Here is a 16,900-nt window from a genome sequence, read left to right on the forward strand (position 1 = left end):
ATGAATTTTTGGCTCGTCTTAAAATATTAGAAATCGATACTTTTTTGACGCGGACCCTGTGCGACGCAACCTTATTTTATATATATCAAGTTAAAAAATTTGTACGCTGGTGTCTGTTTGGTACCAAATGATTCTGTAATAAATGTATTATTAAAATGTATAATCGATGAATTTTTGGCTCGTCTTAAAATATTAGAAATCGATACTTTTTTGACGCGGACCCTGTGCGACGCTTCCTGATTTTATGTTTATCGTATTAAAAAATTAGTACGCTGGTGTCTGCATGGTACCAAAATATTCTGTAATCAATGTACTATTAAAATGTATAATCGATGAATTTTTGGCTCGTCTTAAAATATTGGAAATCGATACTTTTTACCGCTGACCCTATGCGACGCAACATTATTTTATGTATATCAAGATAAAAAATTTGTACGCTGGTGTCTGTTTGGTACCAAATGATTCTGTAATAAATGTATTATTAAAATGTATAATCGATGAATTTTTGGCTCGTCTTAAAATATTAGAAATCGATACTTTTTTGACGCGGACCCTGTGCGACGAATCCTTATTTTATGTTTATCGTATTAAAAATTTGTACGCTGGTGTCTGCATGGTACCAAAGGATTCTGTAATCAATGTACTATTAAAACGTATAATCGATGAATTTTTGGCTCGTCTTAAAATATTGGAAATCGATACTTTTTACCGCTGACCCTATGCGACGCAACCTTATTTTATGTATATCAAGATAAAAAATTTGTACGCTGTTGTCTGTTTGGTACCAAATGATTCTGTAATAAATGTATTATTAAAATGTATAATCGATGAATTTTTGGCTCGTCTTAAAATATTAGAAATCGATACTTTTTTGACGCGGACCCTGTGCGACGCATCCTGATTTTATGTTTATCATATTAAAAAATTTGTACGCTGGTGTCTGCATGGTACGAAAAGATTCTGTAATCAATGTACTATTAAAATGTATAATCGATGAATTTTTGGCTCGTCTTAAAATATTATAAATCGATACTTTTTTGACGCGGACCCTGTGCGACGCATCCTTATTTTATGATTATCGTATTAAAAAATTTGTACGCTGGTGTCTGCATGGTACCAAAAGATTCTGTAATCATTGTACTATTAAAATGTATAATCGATGAATTTTTGGCTCGTCTTAAAATATTAGAAATCGATACTTTTTTGACGCGGACCCTGTGCGACGCAACCTTATTTTATATATATCAAGTTAAAAAATTTGTACGCTGGTGTCTGTTTGGTACCAAATGATTCTGTAATCAATGTACTATTAAAATGTATAATCGATGAATTTTTGGCTCGTCTTAAAATATTGGAAATCGATACTTTTTACCGCTGACCCTATGCGACGCAACATTATTTTATGTATATCAAGATAAAAAATTTGTACGCTGGTGTCTGTTTGGTACCAAATGATTCTGTAATAAATGTATTATTAAAATGTATAATCGATGAATTTTTGGCTCGTCTTAAAATATTAGAAATCGATACTTTTTTGACGCGGACCCTGTGCGACGCATCCTTATTTTATGCTTATCGTATTAAAAAATTTGTACGCTGGTGTCTGCATGGTACGAAAAGATTCTGTAATCAATGTACTATTAAAATGTATAATCGATGAATTTTTGGCTCGTCTTAAAATATTAGAAATCGATACTTTTTTGACGCGGACCCTGTGCGACGCATCCTTATTTTATGATTATCGTATTAAAAAATTTGTACGCTGGTGTCTGCATGGTACCATAAGATTCTGTAATCAATGTACTATTAAAATGTATAATCGATGAATTTTTGGCTCGTCTTAAAATATTAGAAATCGATACTTTTTTGACGCGGACCCTGTGCGACGCTTCCTGATTTTATGTTTATCGTATTAAAAAATTAGTACGCTGGTGTCTGCATGGTACCAAAATATTCTGTAATCAATGTACTATTAAAATGTATAATCGATGAATTTTTGGCTCGTCTTAAAATATTGGAAATCGATACTTTTTACCGCTGACCCTATGCGACGCAACGTTATTTTATGTATACCAAGTTAAAAAATTTGTACGCTGGTGTCTGTTTGGTAGCAAATGATTCTGTAATAAATGTACTATTAAAATGTATAATCGATGAATTTTTGGCTCGTCTTAAAATATTGGAAATCGATACTTTTTACCGCTGACCCTATGCGACGCAACCTTATTTTATGTATATCAAGATAAAAAATTTGTACGCTGTTGTCTGTTTGGTACCAAATGATTCTGTAATAAATGTATTATTAAAATGTATAATCGATGAATTTTTGGCTCGTCTTAAAATATTAGAAATCGATACTTTTTTGACGCGGACCCTGTGCGACGCATCCTTATTTTATGATTATCGTATTAAAAAATTTGTACGCTGGTGTCTGCATGGTACCAAAAGATTCTGTAATCAATGTATTATTAAAATGTATAATCGATGAATTTTTGGCTCGTCTTAAAATATTAGAAATCGATACTTTTTTGACGCGGACCCTGTGCGACGCATCCTTATTTTATGATTATCGTATTAAAAAATTTGTACGCTGGTGTCTGTTTGGTACCAAATGATTCTGTAATAAATGTATTATTAAAATGTATAATCGATGAATTTTTGGCTCGTCTTAAAATATTGGAAATCGATACTTTTTACCGCTGACCCTATGCGACGCAACCTTATTTTATGTATATCAAGATAAAAAATTTGTACGCTGTTGTCTGTTTGGTACCAAATGATTCTGTAATAAATGTATTATTAAAATGTATAATCGATGAATTTTTGGCTCGTCTTAAAATATTAGAAATCGATACTTTTTTGACGCGGACCCTGTGCGACGCATCCTGATTTTATGTTTATCATATTAAAAAATTTGTACGCTGGTGTCTGCATGGTACGAAAAGATTCTGTAATCAATGTACTATTAAAATGTATAATCGATGAATTTTTGGCTCGTCTTAAAATATTAGAAATCGATACTTTTTTGACGCGGACCCTGTGCGACGCATCCTTATTTTATGATTATCGTATTAAAAAATTTGTACGCTGGTGTCTGCATGGTACCAAAAGATTCTGTAATCAATGTACTATTAAAATGTATAATCGATGAATTTTTGGCTCGTCTTAAAATATTAGAAATCGATACTTTTTTGACGCGGACCCTGTGCGACGCAACCTTATTTTATATATATCAAGTTAAAAAATTTGTACGCTGGTGTCTGTTTGGTACCAAATGATTCTGTAATCAATGTACTATTAAAATGTATAATCGATGAATTTTTGGCTCGTCTTAAAATATTGGAAATCGATACTTTTTACCGCTGACCCTATGCGACGCAACATTATTTTATGTATATCAAGATAAAAAATTTGTACGCTGGTGTCTGTTTGGTACCAAATGATTCTGTAATAAATGTATTATTAAAATGTATAATCGATGAATTTTTGGCTCGTCTTAAAATATTAGAAATCGATACTTTTTTGACGCGGACCCTGTGCGACGCATCCTTATTTTATGCTTATCGTATTAAAAAATTTGTACGCTGGTGTCTGCATGGTACGAAAAGATTCTGTAATCAATGTACTATTAAAATGTATAATCGATGAATTTTTGGCTCGTCTTAAAATATTAGAAATCGATACTTTTTTGACGCGGACCCTGTGCGACGCATCCTTATTTTATGATTATCGTATTAAAAAATTTGTACGCTGGTGTCTGCATGGTACCAAAAGATTCTGTAATCAATGTACTATTAAAATGTATAATCGATGAATTTTTGGCTCGTCTTAAAATATTAGAAATCGATACTTTTTTGACGCGGACCCTGTGCGACGCAACCTTATTTTATATATATCAAGTTAAAAAATTTGTACGCTGGTGTCTGTTTGGTACCAAATGATTCTGTAATAAATGTATTATTAAAATGTATAATCGATGAATTTTTGGCTCGTCTTAAAATATTAGAAATCGATACTTTTTTGACGCGGACCCTGTGCGACGCATCCTTATTTTATGTTTATCGTATTAAAAATTTGTACGCTGGTGTCTGCATGGTACGAAAAGATTCTGTAATCAATGTACTATTAAAATGTATAATCGATGAATTTTTGGCTCGTCTTAAAATATTGGAAATCGATACTTTTTACCGCTGACCCTATGCGACGCAACATTATTTTATGTATATCAAGATAAAAAATTTGTACGCTGGTGTCTGTTTGGTACCAGATGATTCTGTAATAAATGTATTATTAAAATGTATAATCGATGAATTTGTGGCTCGTCTTAAAATATTAGAAATCGATACTTTTTTGACGCGGACCCTGTGCGACGCATCCTTATTTTATGCTTATCGTATTAAAAAATTTGTACGCTGGTGTCTGCATGGTACCAAAAGATTCTGTAATCAATGTACTATTAAAATGTATAATCGATGAATTTTTGGCTCGTCTTAAAATATTAGAAATCGATACTTTTTTGACGCGGACCCTGTGCGACGCATCCTTATTTTATGTTTATCGTATTAAAAAATTTGTACGCTGGTGTCTGCATGGTACCAAAGGATTCTGTAATCAATGTACTATTAAAACGTATAATCGATGAATTTTTGGCTCGTCTTAAAATATTAGAAATCGATACTTTTTACCGCTGACCCTATGCGACGCAACATTATTTTATGTATATCAAGATAAAAAATTTGTACGCTGGTGTCTGTTTGGTACCAAATGATTCTGTAATAAATGTATTATTAAAATGTATAATCGATGAATTTTTGGCTCGTCTTAAAATATTAGAAATCGATACTTTTTTGACGCGGACCCTGTGCGACGAATCCTTATTTTATGTTTATCGTATTAAAAATTTGTACGCTGGTGTCTGCATGGTACCAAAGGATTCTGTAATCAATGTACTATTAAAACGTATAATCGATGAATTTTTGGCTCGTCTTAAAATATTGGAAATCGATACTTTTTACCGCTGACCCTATGCGACGCAACCTTATTTTATGTATATCAAGATAAAAAATTTGTACGCTGGTGTCTGTTTGGTACCAAATGATTCTGTAATAAATGTATTATTAAAATGTATAATCGATGAATTTTTGGCTCATCTTAAAATATTGGAAATCGATACTTTTTACCGCTGACCCTATGCGACGCAACCTTATTTTATGTATATCAAGATAAAAAATTTGTACGCTGTTGTCTGTTTGGTACCAAATGATTCTGTAATAAATGTATTATTAAAATGTATAATCGATGAATTTTTGGCTCGTCTTAAAATATTAGAAATCGATACTTTTTTGACGCGGACCCTGTGCGACGCATCCTGATTTTATGTTTATCATATTAAAAAATTTGTACGCTGGTGTCTGCATGGTACGAAAAGATTCTGTAATCAATGTACTATTAAAATGTATAATCGATGAATTTTTGGCTCGTCTTAAAATATTAGAAATCGATACTTTTTTGACGCGGACCCTGTGCGACGCATCCTTATTTTATGATTATCGTATTAAAAAATTTGTACGCTGGTGTCTGCATGGTACCAAAAGATTCTGTAATCAATGTACTATTAAAATGTATAATCGATGAATTTTTGGCTCGTCTTAAAATATTAGAAATCGATACTTTTTTGACGCGGACCCTGTGCGACGCAACCTTATTTTATATATATCAAGTTAAAAAATTTGTACGCTGGTGTCTGTTTGGTACCAAATGATTCTGTAATCAATGTACTATTAAAATGTATAATCGATGAATTTTTGGCTCGTCTTAAAATATTGGAAATCGATACTTTTTACCGCTGACCCTATGCGACGCAACATTATTTTATGTATATCAAGATAAAAAATTTGTACGCTGGTGTCTGTTTGGTACCAAATGATTCTGTAATAAATGTATTATTAAAATGTATAATCGATGAATTTTTGGCTCGTCTTAAAATATTAGAAATCGATACTTTTTTGACGCGGACCCTGTGCGACGCATCCTTATTTTATGCTTATCGTATTAAAAAATTTGTACGCTGGTGTCTGCATGTGACGAAAAGATTCTGTAATCAATGTACTATTAAAATGTATAATCGATGAATTTTTGGCTCGTCTTAAAATATTAGAAATCGATACTTTTTTGACGCGGACCCTGTGCGACGCAACCTTATTTTATATATATCAAGTTAAAAAATTTGTACGCTGGTGTCTGTTTGGTACCAAATGATTCTGTAATAAATGTATTATTAAAATGTATAATCGATGAATTTTTGGCTCGTCTTAAAATATTAGAAATCGATACTTTTTTGACGCGGACCCTGTGCGACGCTTCCTGATTTTATGTTTATCGTATTAAAAAATTAGTACGCTGGTGTCTGCATGGTACCAAAATATTCTGTAATCAATGTACTATTAAAATGTATAATCGATGAATTTTTGGCTCGTCTTAAAATATTGGAAATCGATACTTTTTACCGCTGACCCTATGCGACGCAACATTATTTTATGTATATCAAGATAAAAAATTTGTACGCTGGTGTCTGTTTGGTACCAAATGATTCTGTAATAAATGTATTATTAAAATGTATAATCGATGAATTTTTGGCTCGTCTTAAAATATTAGAAATCGATACTTTTTTGACGCGGACCCTGTGCGACGAATCCTTATTTTATGTTTATCGTATTAAAAATTTGTACGCTGGTGTCTGCATGGTACCAAAGGATTCTGTAATCAATGTACTATTAAAACGTATAATCGATGAATTTTTGGCTCGTCTTAAAATATTGGAAATCGATACTTTTTACCGCTGACCCTATGCGACGCAACCTTATTTTATGTATATCAAGATAAAAAATTTGTACGCTGTTGTCTGTTTGGTACCAAATGATTCTGTAATAAATGTATTATTAAAATGTATAATCGATGAATTTTTGGCTCGTCTTAAAATATTAGAAATCGATACTTTTTTGACGCGGACCCTGTGCGACGCATCCTGATTTTATGTTTATCATATTAAAAAATTTGTACGCTGGTGTCTGCATGGTACGAAAAGATTCTGTAATCAATGTACTATTAAAATGTATAATCGATGAATTTTTGGCTCGTCTTAAAATATTATAAATCGATACTTTTTTGACGCGGACCCTGTGCGACGCATCCTTATTTTATGATTATCGTATTAAAAAATTTGTACGCTGGTGTCTGCATGGTACCAAAAGATTCTGTAATCAATGTACTATTAAAATGTATAATCGATGAATTTTTGGCTCGTCTTAAAATATTAGAAATCGATACTTTTTTGACGCGGACCCTGTGCGACGCAACCTTATTTTATATATATCAAGTTAAAAAATTTGTACGCTGGTGTCTGTTTGGTACCAAATGATTCTGTAATCAATGTACTATTAAAATGTATAATCGATGAATTTTTGGCTCGTCTTAAAATATTGGAAATCGATACTTTTTACCGCTGACCCTATGCGACGCAACATTATTTTATGTATATCAAGATAAAAAATTTGTACGCTGGTGTCTGTTTGGTACCAAATGATTCTGTAATAAATGTATTATTAAAATGTATAATCGATGAATTTTTGGCTCGTCTTAAAATATTAGAAATCGATACTTTTTTGACGCGGACCCTGTGCGACGCATCCTTATTTTATGCTTATCGTATTAAAAAATTTGTACGCTGGTGTCTGCATGGTACGAAAAGATTCTGTAATCAATGTACTATTAAAATGTATAATCGATGAATTTTTGGCTCGTCTTAAAATATTAGAAATCGATACTTTTTTGACGCGGACCCTGTGCGACGCATCCTTATTTTATGATTATCGTATTAAAAAATTTGTACGCTGGTGTCTGCATGGTACCATAAGATTCTGTAATCAATGTACTATTAAAATGTATAATCGATGAATTTTTGGCTCGTCTTAAAATATTAGAAATCGATACTTTTTTGACGCGGACCCTGTGCGACGCAACCTTATTTTATATATATCAAGTTAAAAAATTTGTACGCTGGTGTCTGTTTGGTACCAAATGATTCTGTAATAAATGTATTATTAAAATGTATAATCGATGAATTTTTGGCTCGTCTTAAAATATTAGAAATCGATACTTTTTTGACGCGGACCCTGTGCGACGCTTCCTGATTTTATGTTTATCGTATTAAAAAATTAGTACGCTGGTGTCTGCATGGTACCAAAATATTCTGTAATCAATGTACTATTAAAATGTATAATCGATGAATTTTTGGCTCGTCTTAAAATATTGGAAATCGATACTTTTTACCGCTGACCCTATGCGACGCAACGTTATTTTATGTATACCAAGTTAAAAAATTTGTACGCTGGTGTCTGTTTGGTAGCAAATGATTCTGTAATAAATGTACTATTAAAATGTATAATCGATGAATTTTTGGCTCGTCTTAAAATATTGGAAATCGATACTTTTTACCGCTGACCCTATGCGACGCAACCTTATTTTATGTATATCAAGATAAAAAATTTGTACGCTGTTGTCTGTTTGGTACCAAATGATTCTGTAATAAATGTATTATTAAAATGTATAATCGATGAATTTTTGGCTCGTCTTAAAATATTAGAAATCGATACTTTTTTGACGCGGACCCTGTGCGACGCATCCTTATTTTATGCTTATCGTATTAAAAAATTTGTACGCTGGTGTCTGCATGTGACGAAAAGATTCTGTAATCAATGTACTATTAAAATGTATAATCGATGAATTTTTGGCTCGTCTTAAAATATTAGAAATCGATACTTTTTTGACGCGGACCCTGTGCGACGCAACCTTATTTTATATATATCAAGTTAAAAAATTTGTACGCTGGTGTCTGTTTGGTACCAAATGATTCTGTAATAAATGTATTATTAAAATGTATAATCGATGAATTTTTGGCTCGTCTTAAAATATTAGAAATCGATACTTTTTTGACGCGGACCCTGTGCGACGCTTCCTGATTTTATGTTTATCGTATTAAAAAATTAGTACGCTGGTGTCTGCATGGTACCAAAATATTCTGTAATCAATGTACTATTAAAATGTATAATCGATGAATTTTTGGCTCGTCTTAAAATATTGGAAATCGATACTTTTTACCGCTGACCCTATGCGACGCAACATTATTTTATGTATATCAAGATAAAAAATTTGTACGCTGGTGTCTGTTTGGTACCAAATGATTCTGTAATAAATGTATTATTAAAATGTATAATCGATGAATTTTTGGCTCGTCTTAAAATATTAGAAATCGATACTTTTTTGACGCGGACCCTGTGCGACGAATCCTTATTTTATGTTTATCGTATTAAAAATTTGTACGCTGGTGTCTGCATGGTACCAAAGGATTCTGTAATCAATGTACTATTAAAACGTATAATCGATGAATTTTTGGCTCGTCTTAAAATATTGGAAATCGATACTTTTTACCGCTGACCCTATGCGACGCAACCTTATTTTATGTATATCAAGATAAAAAATTTGTACGCTGTTGTCTGTTTGGTACCAAATGATTCTGTAATAAATGTATTATTAAAATGTATAATCGATGAATTTTTGGCTCGTCTTAAAATATTAGAAATCGATACTTTTTTGACGCGGACCCTGTGCGACGCATCCTGATTTTATGTTTATCATATTAAAAAATTTGTACGCTGGTGTCTGCATGGTACGAAAAGATTCTGTAATCAATGTACTATTAAAATGTATAATCGATGAATTTTTGGCTCGTCTTAAAATATTATAAATCGATACTTTTTTGACGCGGACCCTGTGCGACGCATCCTTATTTTATGATTATCGTATTAAAAAATTTGTACGCTGGTGTCTGCATGGTACCAAAAGATTCTGTAATCATTGTACTATTAAAATGTATAATCGATGAATTTTTGGCTCGTCTTAAAATATTAGAAATCGATACTTTTTTGACGCGGACCCTGTGCGACGCAACCTTATTTTATATATATCAAGTTAAAAAATTTGTACGCTGGTGTCTGTTTGGTACCAAATGATTCTGTAATCAATGTACTATTAAAATGTATAATCGATGAATTTTTGGCTCGTCTTAAAATATTGGAAATCGATACTTTTTACCGCTGACCCTATGCGACGCAACATTATTTTATGTATATCAAGATAAAAAATTTGTACGCTGGTGTCTGTTTGGTACCAAATGATTCTGTAATAAATGTATTATTAAAATGTATAATCGATGAATTTTTGGCTCGTCTTAAAATATTAGAAATCGATACTTTTTTGACGCGGACCCTGTGCGACGCATCCTTATTTTATGCTTATCGTATTAAAAAATTTGTACGCTGGTGTCTGCATGGTACGAAAAGATTCTGTAATCAATGTACTATTAAAATGTATAATCGATGAATTTTTGGCTCGTCTTAAAATATTAGAAATCGATACTTTTTTGACGCGGACCCTGTGCGACGCATCCTTATTTTATGATTATCGTATTAAAAAATTTGTACGCTGGTGTCTGCATGGTACCATAAGATTCTGTAATCAATGTACTATTAAAATGTATAATCGATGAATTTTTGGCTCGTCTTAAAATATTAGAAATCGATACTTTTTTGACGCGGACCCTGTGCGACGCAACCTTATTTTATATATATCAAGTTAAAAAATTTGTACGCTGGTGTCTGTTTGGTACCAAATGATTCTGTAATAAATGTATTATTAAAATGTATAATCGATGAATTTTTGGCTCGTCTTAAAATATTAGAAATCGATACTTTTTTGACGCGGACCCTGTGCGACGCTTCCTGATTTTATGTTTATCGTATTAAAAAATTAGTACGCTGGTGTCTGCATGGTACCAAAATATTCTGTAATCAATGTACTATTAAAATGTATAATCGATGAATTTTTGGCTCGTCTTAAAATATTGGAAATCGATACTTTTTACCGCTGACCCTATGCGACGCAACGTTATTTTATGTATACCAAGTTAAAAAATTTGTACGCTGGTGTCTGTTTGGTAGCAAATGATTCTGTAATAAATGTACTATTAAAATGTATAATCGATGAATTTTTGGCTCGTCTTAAAATATTGGAAATCGATACTTTTTACCGCTGACCCTATGCGACGCAACCTTATTTTATGTATATCAAGATAAAAAATTTGTACGCTGTTGTCTGTTTGGTACCAAATGATTCTGTAATAAATGTATTATTAAAATGTATAATCGATGAATTTTTGGCTCGTCTTAAAATATTAGAAATCGATACTTTTTTGACGCGGACCCTGTGCGACGCATCCTTATTTTATGATTATCGTATTAAAAAATTTGTACGCTGGTGTCTGCATGGTACCAAAAGATTCTGTAATCAATGTATTATTAAAATGTATAATCGATGAATTTTTGGCTCGTCTTAAAATATTAGAAATCGATACTTTTTTGACGCGGACCCTGTGCGACGCATCCTTATTTTATGATTATCGTATTAAAAAATTTGTACGCTGGTGTCTGTTTGGTACCAAATGATTCTGTAATAAATGTATTATTAAAATGTATAATCGATGAATTTTTGGCTCGTCTTAAAATATTGGAAATCGATACTTTTTACCGCTGACCCTATGCGACGCAACCTTATTTTATGTATATCAAGATAAAAAATTTGTACGCTGTTGTCTGTTTGGTACCAAATGATTCTGTAATAAATGTATTATTAAAATGTATAATCGATGAATTTTTGGCTCGTCTTAAAATATTAGAAATCGATACTTTTTTGACGCGGACCCTGTGCGACGCATCCTGATTTTATGTTTATCATATTAAAAAATTTGTACGCTGGTGTCTGCATGGTACGAAAAGATTCTGTAATCAATGTACTATTAAAATGTATAATCGATGAATTTTTGGCTCGTCTTAAAATATTAGAAATCGATACTTTTTTGACGCGGACCCTGTGCGACGCATCCTTATTTTATGATTATCGTATTAAAAAATTTGTACGCTGGTGTCTGCATGGTACCAAAAGATTCTGTAATCAATGTACTATTAAAATGTATAATCGATGAATTTTTGGCTCGTCTTAAAATATTAGAAATCGATACTTTTTTGACGCGGACCCTGTGCGACGCAACCTTATTTTATATATATCAAGTTAAAAAATTTGTACGCTGGTGTCTGTTTGGTACCAAATGATTCTGTAATCAATGTACTATTAAAATGTATAATCGATGAATTTTTGGCTCGTCTTAAAATATTGGAAATCGATACTTTTTACCGCTGACCCTATGCGACGCAACATTATTTTATGTATATCAAGATAAAAAATTTGTACGCTGGTGTCTGTTTGGTACCAAATGATTCTGTAATAAATGTATTATTAAAATGTATAATCGATGAATTTTTGGCTCGTCTTAAAATATTAGAAATCGATACTTTTTTGACGCGGACCCTGTGCGACGCATCCTTATTTTATGCTTATCGTATTAAAAAATTTGTACGCTGGTGTCTGCATGGTACGAAAAGATTCTGTAATCAATGTACTATTAAAATGTATAATCGATGAATTTTTGGCTCGTCTTAAAATATTAGAAATCGATACTTTTTTGACGCGGACCCTGTGCGACGCATCCTTATTTTATGATTATCGTATTAAAAAATTTGTACGCTGGTGTCTGCATGGTACCAAAAGATTCTGTAATCAATGTACTATTAAAATGTATAATCGATGAATTTTTGGCTCGTCTTAAAATATTAGAAATCGATACTTTTTTGACGCGGACCCTGTGCGACGCAACCTTATTTTATATATATCAAGTTAAAAAATTTGTACGCTGGTGTCTGTTTGGTACCAAATGATTCTGTAATAAATGTATTATTAAAATGTATAATCGATGAATTTTTGGCTCGTCTTAAAATATTAGAAATCGATACTTTTTTGACGCGGACCCTGTGCGACGCATCCTTATTTTATGTTTATCGTATTAAAAATTTGTACGCTGGTGTCTGCATGGTACGAAAAGATTCTGTAATCAATGTACTATTAAAATGTATAATCGATGAATTTTTGGCTCGTCTTAAAATATTGGAAATCGATACTTTTTACCGCTGACCCTATGCGACGCAACATTATTTTATGTATATCAAGATAAAAAATTTGTACGCTGGTGTCTGTTTGGTACCAGATGATTCTGTAATAAATGTATTATTAAAATGTATAATCGATGAATTTGTGGCTCGTCTTAAAATATTAGAAATCGATACTTTTTTGACGCGGACCCTGTGCGACGCATCCTTATTTTATGCTTATCGTATTAAAAAATTTGTACGCTGGTGTCTGCATGGTACCAAAAGATTCTGTAATCAATGTACTATTAAAATGTATAATCGATGAATTTTTGGCTCGTCTTAAAATATTAGAAATCGATACTTTTTTGACGCGGACCCTGTGCGACGCATCCTTATTTTATGTTTATCGTATTAAAAAATTTGTACGCTGGTGTCTGCATGGTACCAAAGGATTCTGTAATCAATGTACTATTAAAACGTATAATCGATGAATTTTTGGCTCGTCTTAAAATATTAGAAATCGATACTTTTTACCGCTGACCCTATGCGACGCAACATTATTTTATGTATATCAAGATAAAAAATTTGTACGCTGGTGTCTGTTTGGTACCAAATGATTCTGTAATAAATGTATTATTAAAATGTATAATCGATGAATTTTTGGCTCGTCTTAAAATATTAGAAATCGATACTTTTTTGACGCGGACCCTGTGCGACGCATCCTTATTTTATGTTTATCGTATTAAAAATTTGTACGCTGGTGTCTGCATGGTACGAAAAGATTCTGTAATCAATGTACTATTAAAATGTATAATCGATGAATTTTTGGCTCGTCTTAAAATATTGGAAATTAAAATTTTTAAACCTCGGACCACATACGGTGCGCATTCATTTTACGTATATTAGATCAAAAAGTTTGTAGGCTGGTATGCTGATGGTACCATCATATTGTGCAGATAATGTACCGTTGAAATATATAATAGAATAATTTTTGGCTCGTTTTGAAATATTGAAAATTAAAATTTTTAATCCGATGATCTCATACGGCGCACAATTATATTACGTATATTATACCAAAAAGTTTGTAGGCTGGTATGCTGATGGTACCATCATATTGTGCAGATAATGTACTGTTGAAATATATAAAAGAATAATTTTTGACTCGTTTTAAAATATTGGAAATTAAAATTTTTAAACCGCGGACCACATACGGCGCGGATTCATTTTACGTATATTAGATCAAAAAGTTTGTACGCTGGTATGCTGATGGTATCATCATATTGTGCAGATAATGTACTGTTGAAATATATAAAATACGGCGCAAATTCTATAACGAAGAATTATACTATGTGTATTAAACGAAAAAATTTGTACGCTCGAATCTGTTTGATATAAAAGTAATCTGCATAAAATGTACTATTAAAAAAACAAGCGATGAATTCTATGCTTTTTTTGAATAGTTAAAGATGAAACTTTATAGCCGCTAACCCTACACTGCGCGGACTTATATTATGTATATTATATAAAATAATTTGCATGCTCGTATTTATTTAATATAAAGAGCCAATAATTTATCGCTTGTTTTTTTCAATAGTACGTTGTTTGCAGATTATTTTTATACCAAATAGATACGAGCGTACAAATTCTTTTATTTGATATACATAATAAAAGTTTGCGCCATGTAGGATCCGCTGCTACAAAGTATCGATTTTTAATATTCAAAATTTATTGCTTGTATATTTTGATAGTACATTGTATTATATATATAAAAGTTATATGCAAATAATGAAATATATTATTCGAGTTTTAAGTAGTAAATATATTATTTGTAATATTATTTATAACATTTTTAATTTTTATAACATATTTTTATTTTAAAATTTAATTAGCAAATTAACGCTTTAATTATCTGATTTCTGTCAAAAAATGTTAATCAAATTTAAACAAATTTTATATAAAAATATTATTTTTTTTTATATAAAATCTAGAAATGGCGCTCGCGTAGCGCACGCTTGTGTTGTTCTAGTAATATTAAAAATTGACAATATGTCTCCGCGGATCCTATGCGACGCATATATATATTATATATAGTTTATAAAAAAATTTGTAGGCTTTTGTTTACGTGGTACCAAAATATTCTGTACACAATGTACTATTAAACATGCGAGAGAAAAATTTTTGGCTCGCCTTTAAATGTTTAAAATTGACAATATGTCGCCGCGGACCCTATGCGGCGCATACTTATATTATGTATATTTTATAAAAAAATTTGTAGGCTGGTGTTTGCGTGGTACCAAAATATTCTGTACACAATGTACTATTAAAATATACAAGAGGAAAATTTTTGGCTCGCCTTTAAATATTAAAAATCGACAATATGTTGCCGCAGACCCTATTTCAGTTTTCTTCAATTAATTGTTCTATTATTAAAATTTTATTATTAAATTATATATATTTATTAATTTATATATATTTGTTAATTTATATATTAATTTATATATTTATTTTAATTAAAATTTTACACGATGTAAAAAATTATTCTCATTTTCGATTCTCCAAACTGCTATAATTTCTTATATCTTATCATAATTTTCTATTCTCTAAACTGCTATAACTTCTTAAGAAATTATATATCTAATAAAAATATATCTAAATTATAATTCTATAAATATATCTAATAAAAAGATGTTTGGTGTAAACCAAAATATGTAAAATTAAAGTACATCAAAATGTATTAAATAATAAACAATCGACGTAAAAAAAGAATTTTTTTACATTTTTAAAATTGTGGAAACGCAATTTAAAAAGTTTAAATAAATTAAGGAAGATATCAATAGTATTCTTTAATTTCGTACACAGAAAACGATTTTTGAAAACGCATGTGTGTGTATGTTTTGAGTAATGTTATCAAATATAAAAATATTTTGTTCGCTTTTTTAGATTAATAATCGTTTAAGAAATAAAATACCGTTTTGAAACGCTTTCCAGATATTCCATGTATACATTTTTCCTTACGTTTTATTGTTTCCGAGGTACATCTGGTCTCTCTGGACATTATTAATCATCCTCACGTTCGTCTATTTATTTCTCCACGTCGGGAAAACAGACTCTGCTCAGTATATACTGTTTCATTCATTACGTCTGGGTTTATTTAATTTCGTCGAACATTAAACAGTGACTAGACGAAAATTAATGTAGGCGGTCCGTGCACACTACGCCATAATAAGTGTCTATTAGTTACGCAATCTTTCCGCAACAGGATCGTCTCTGCAAATAAAATATTCAAGTCCTCGAAAAATCGTTCCTTATTTTATCAAATCTGTCAAAAATATATTTAAAAAATTAGAAAAATAATAATTGGCTTATAATAAATATTAATAGATATATATAGTTTTAAAAATTAAATATTGTAAAGAAAAATACTCTATTGGCAACATTTATTTTTACTGCATTCGGCATTTAATATTCACAACATTTATTGGTATTTAATAATAAATTAAATTAAGATTAATATGTTAAATTAAAATTAAGATGGAAAAATTAGAATTTTTAAAAAATAATACGGAAAGATTAAAATAAAATATATATATATATATATATATATATTTTTCTTTTATTATCTTACAGTCTATTATAATGAAACAATTGATTCTTTCTTTGGAAGTGGAATGAAATAAAATTAAAAGTAATATAGAATAGAAAAATTATAATTCTTGAAAAATAGTGCGAGAAGATTTAAAAAAATATATGAATCTTTTATTTTTTTTATTATCTTTTCGAGAATGTCTTTCCAGAATATATATATA

This window comes from Prenolepis imparis, unplaced genomic scaffold (assembly GCF_030444845.1).
Source record: "Prenolepis imparis isolate NDT839.2.m4 unplaced genomic scaffold, iyPreImpa1.0 SCAF_5, whole genome shotgun sequence".
Lineage (NCBI taxonomy): Eukaryota > Metazoa > Arthropoda > Insecta > Hymenoptera > Formicidae > Prenolepis > Prenolepis imparis.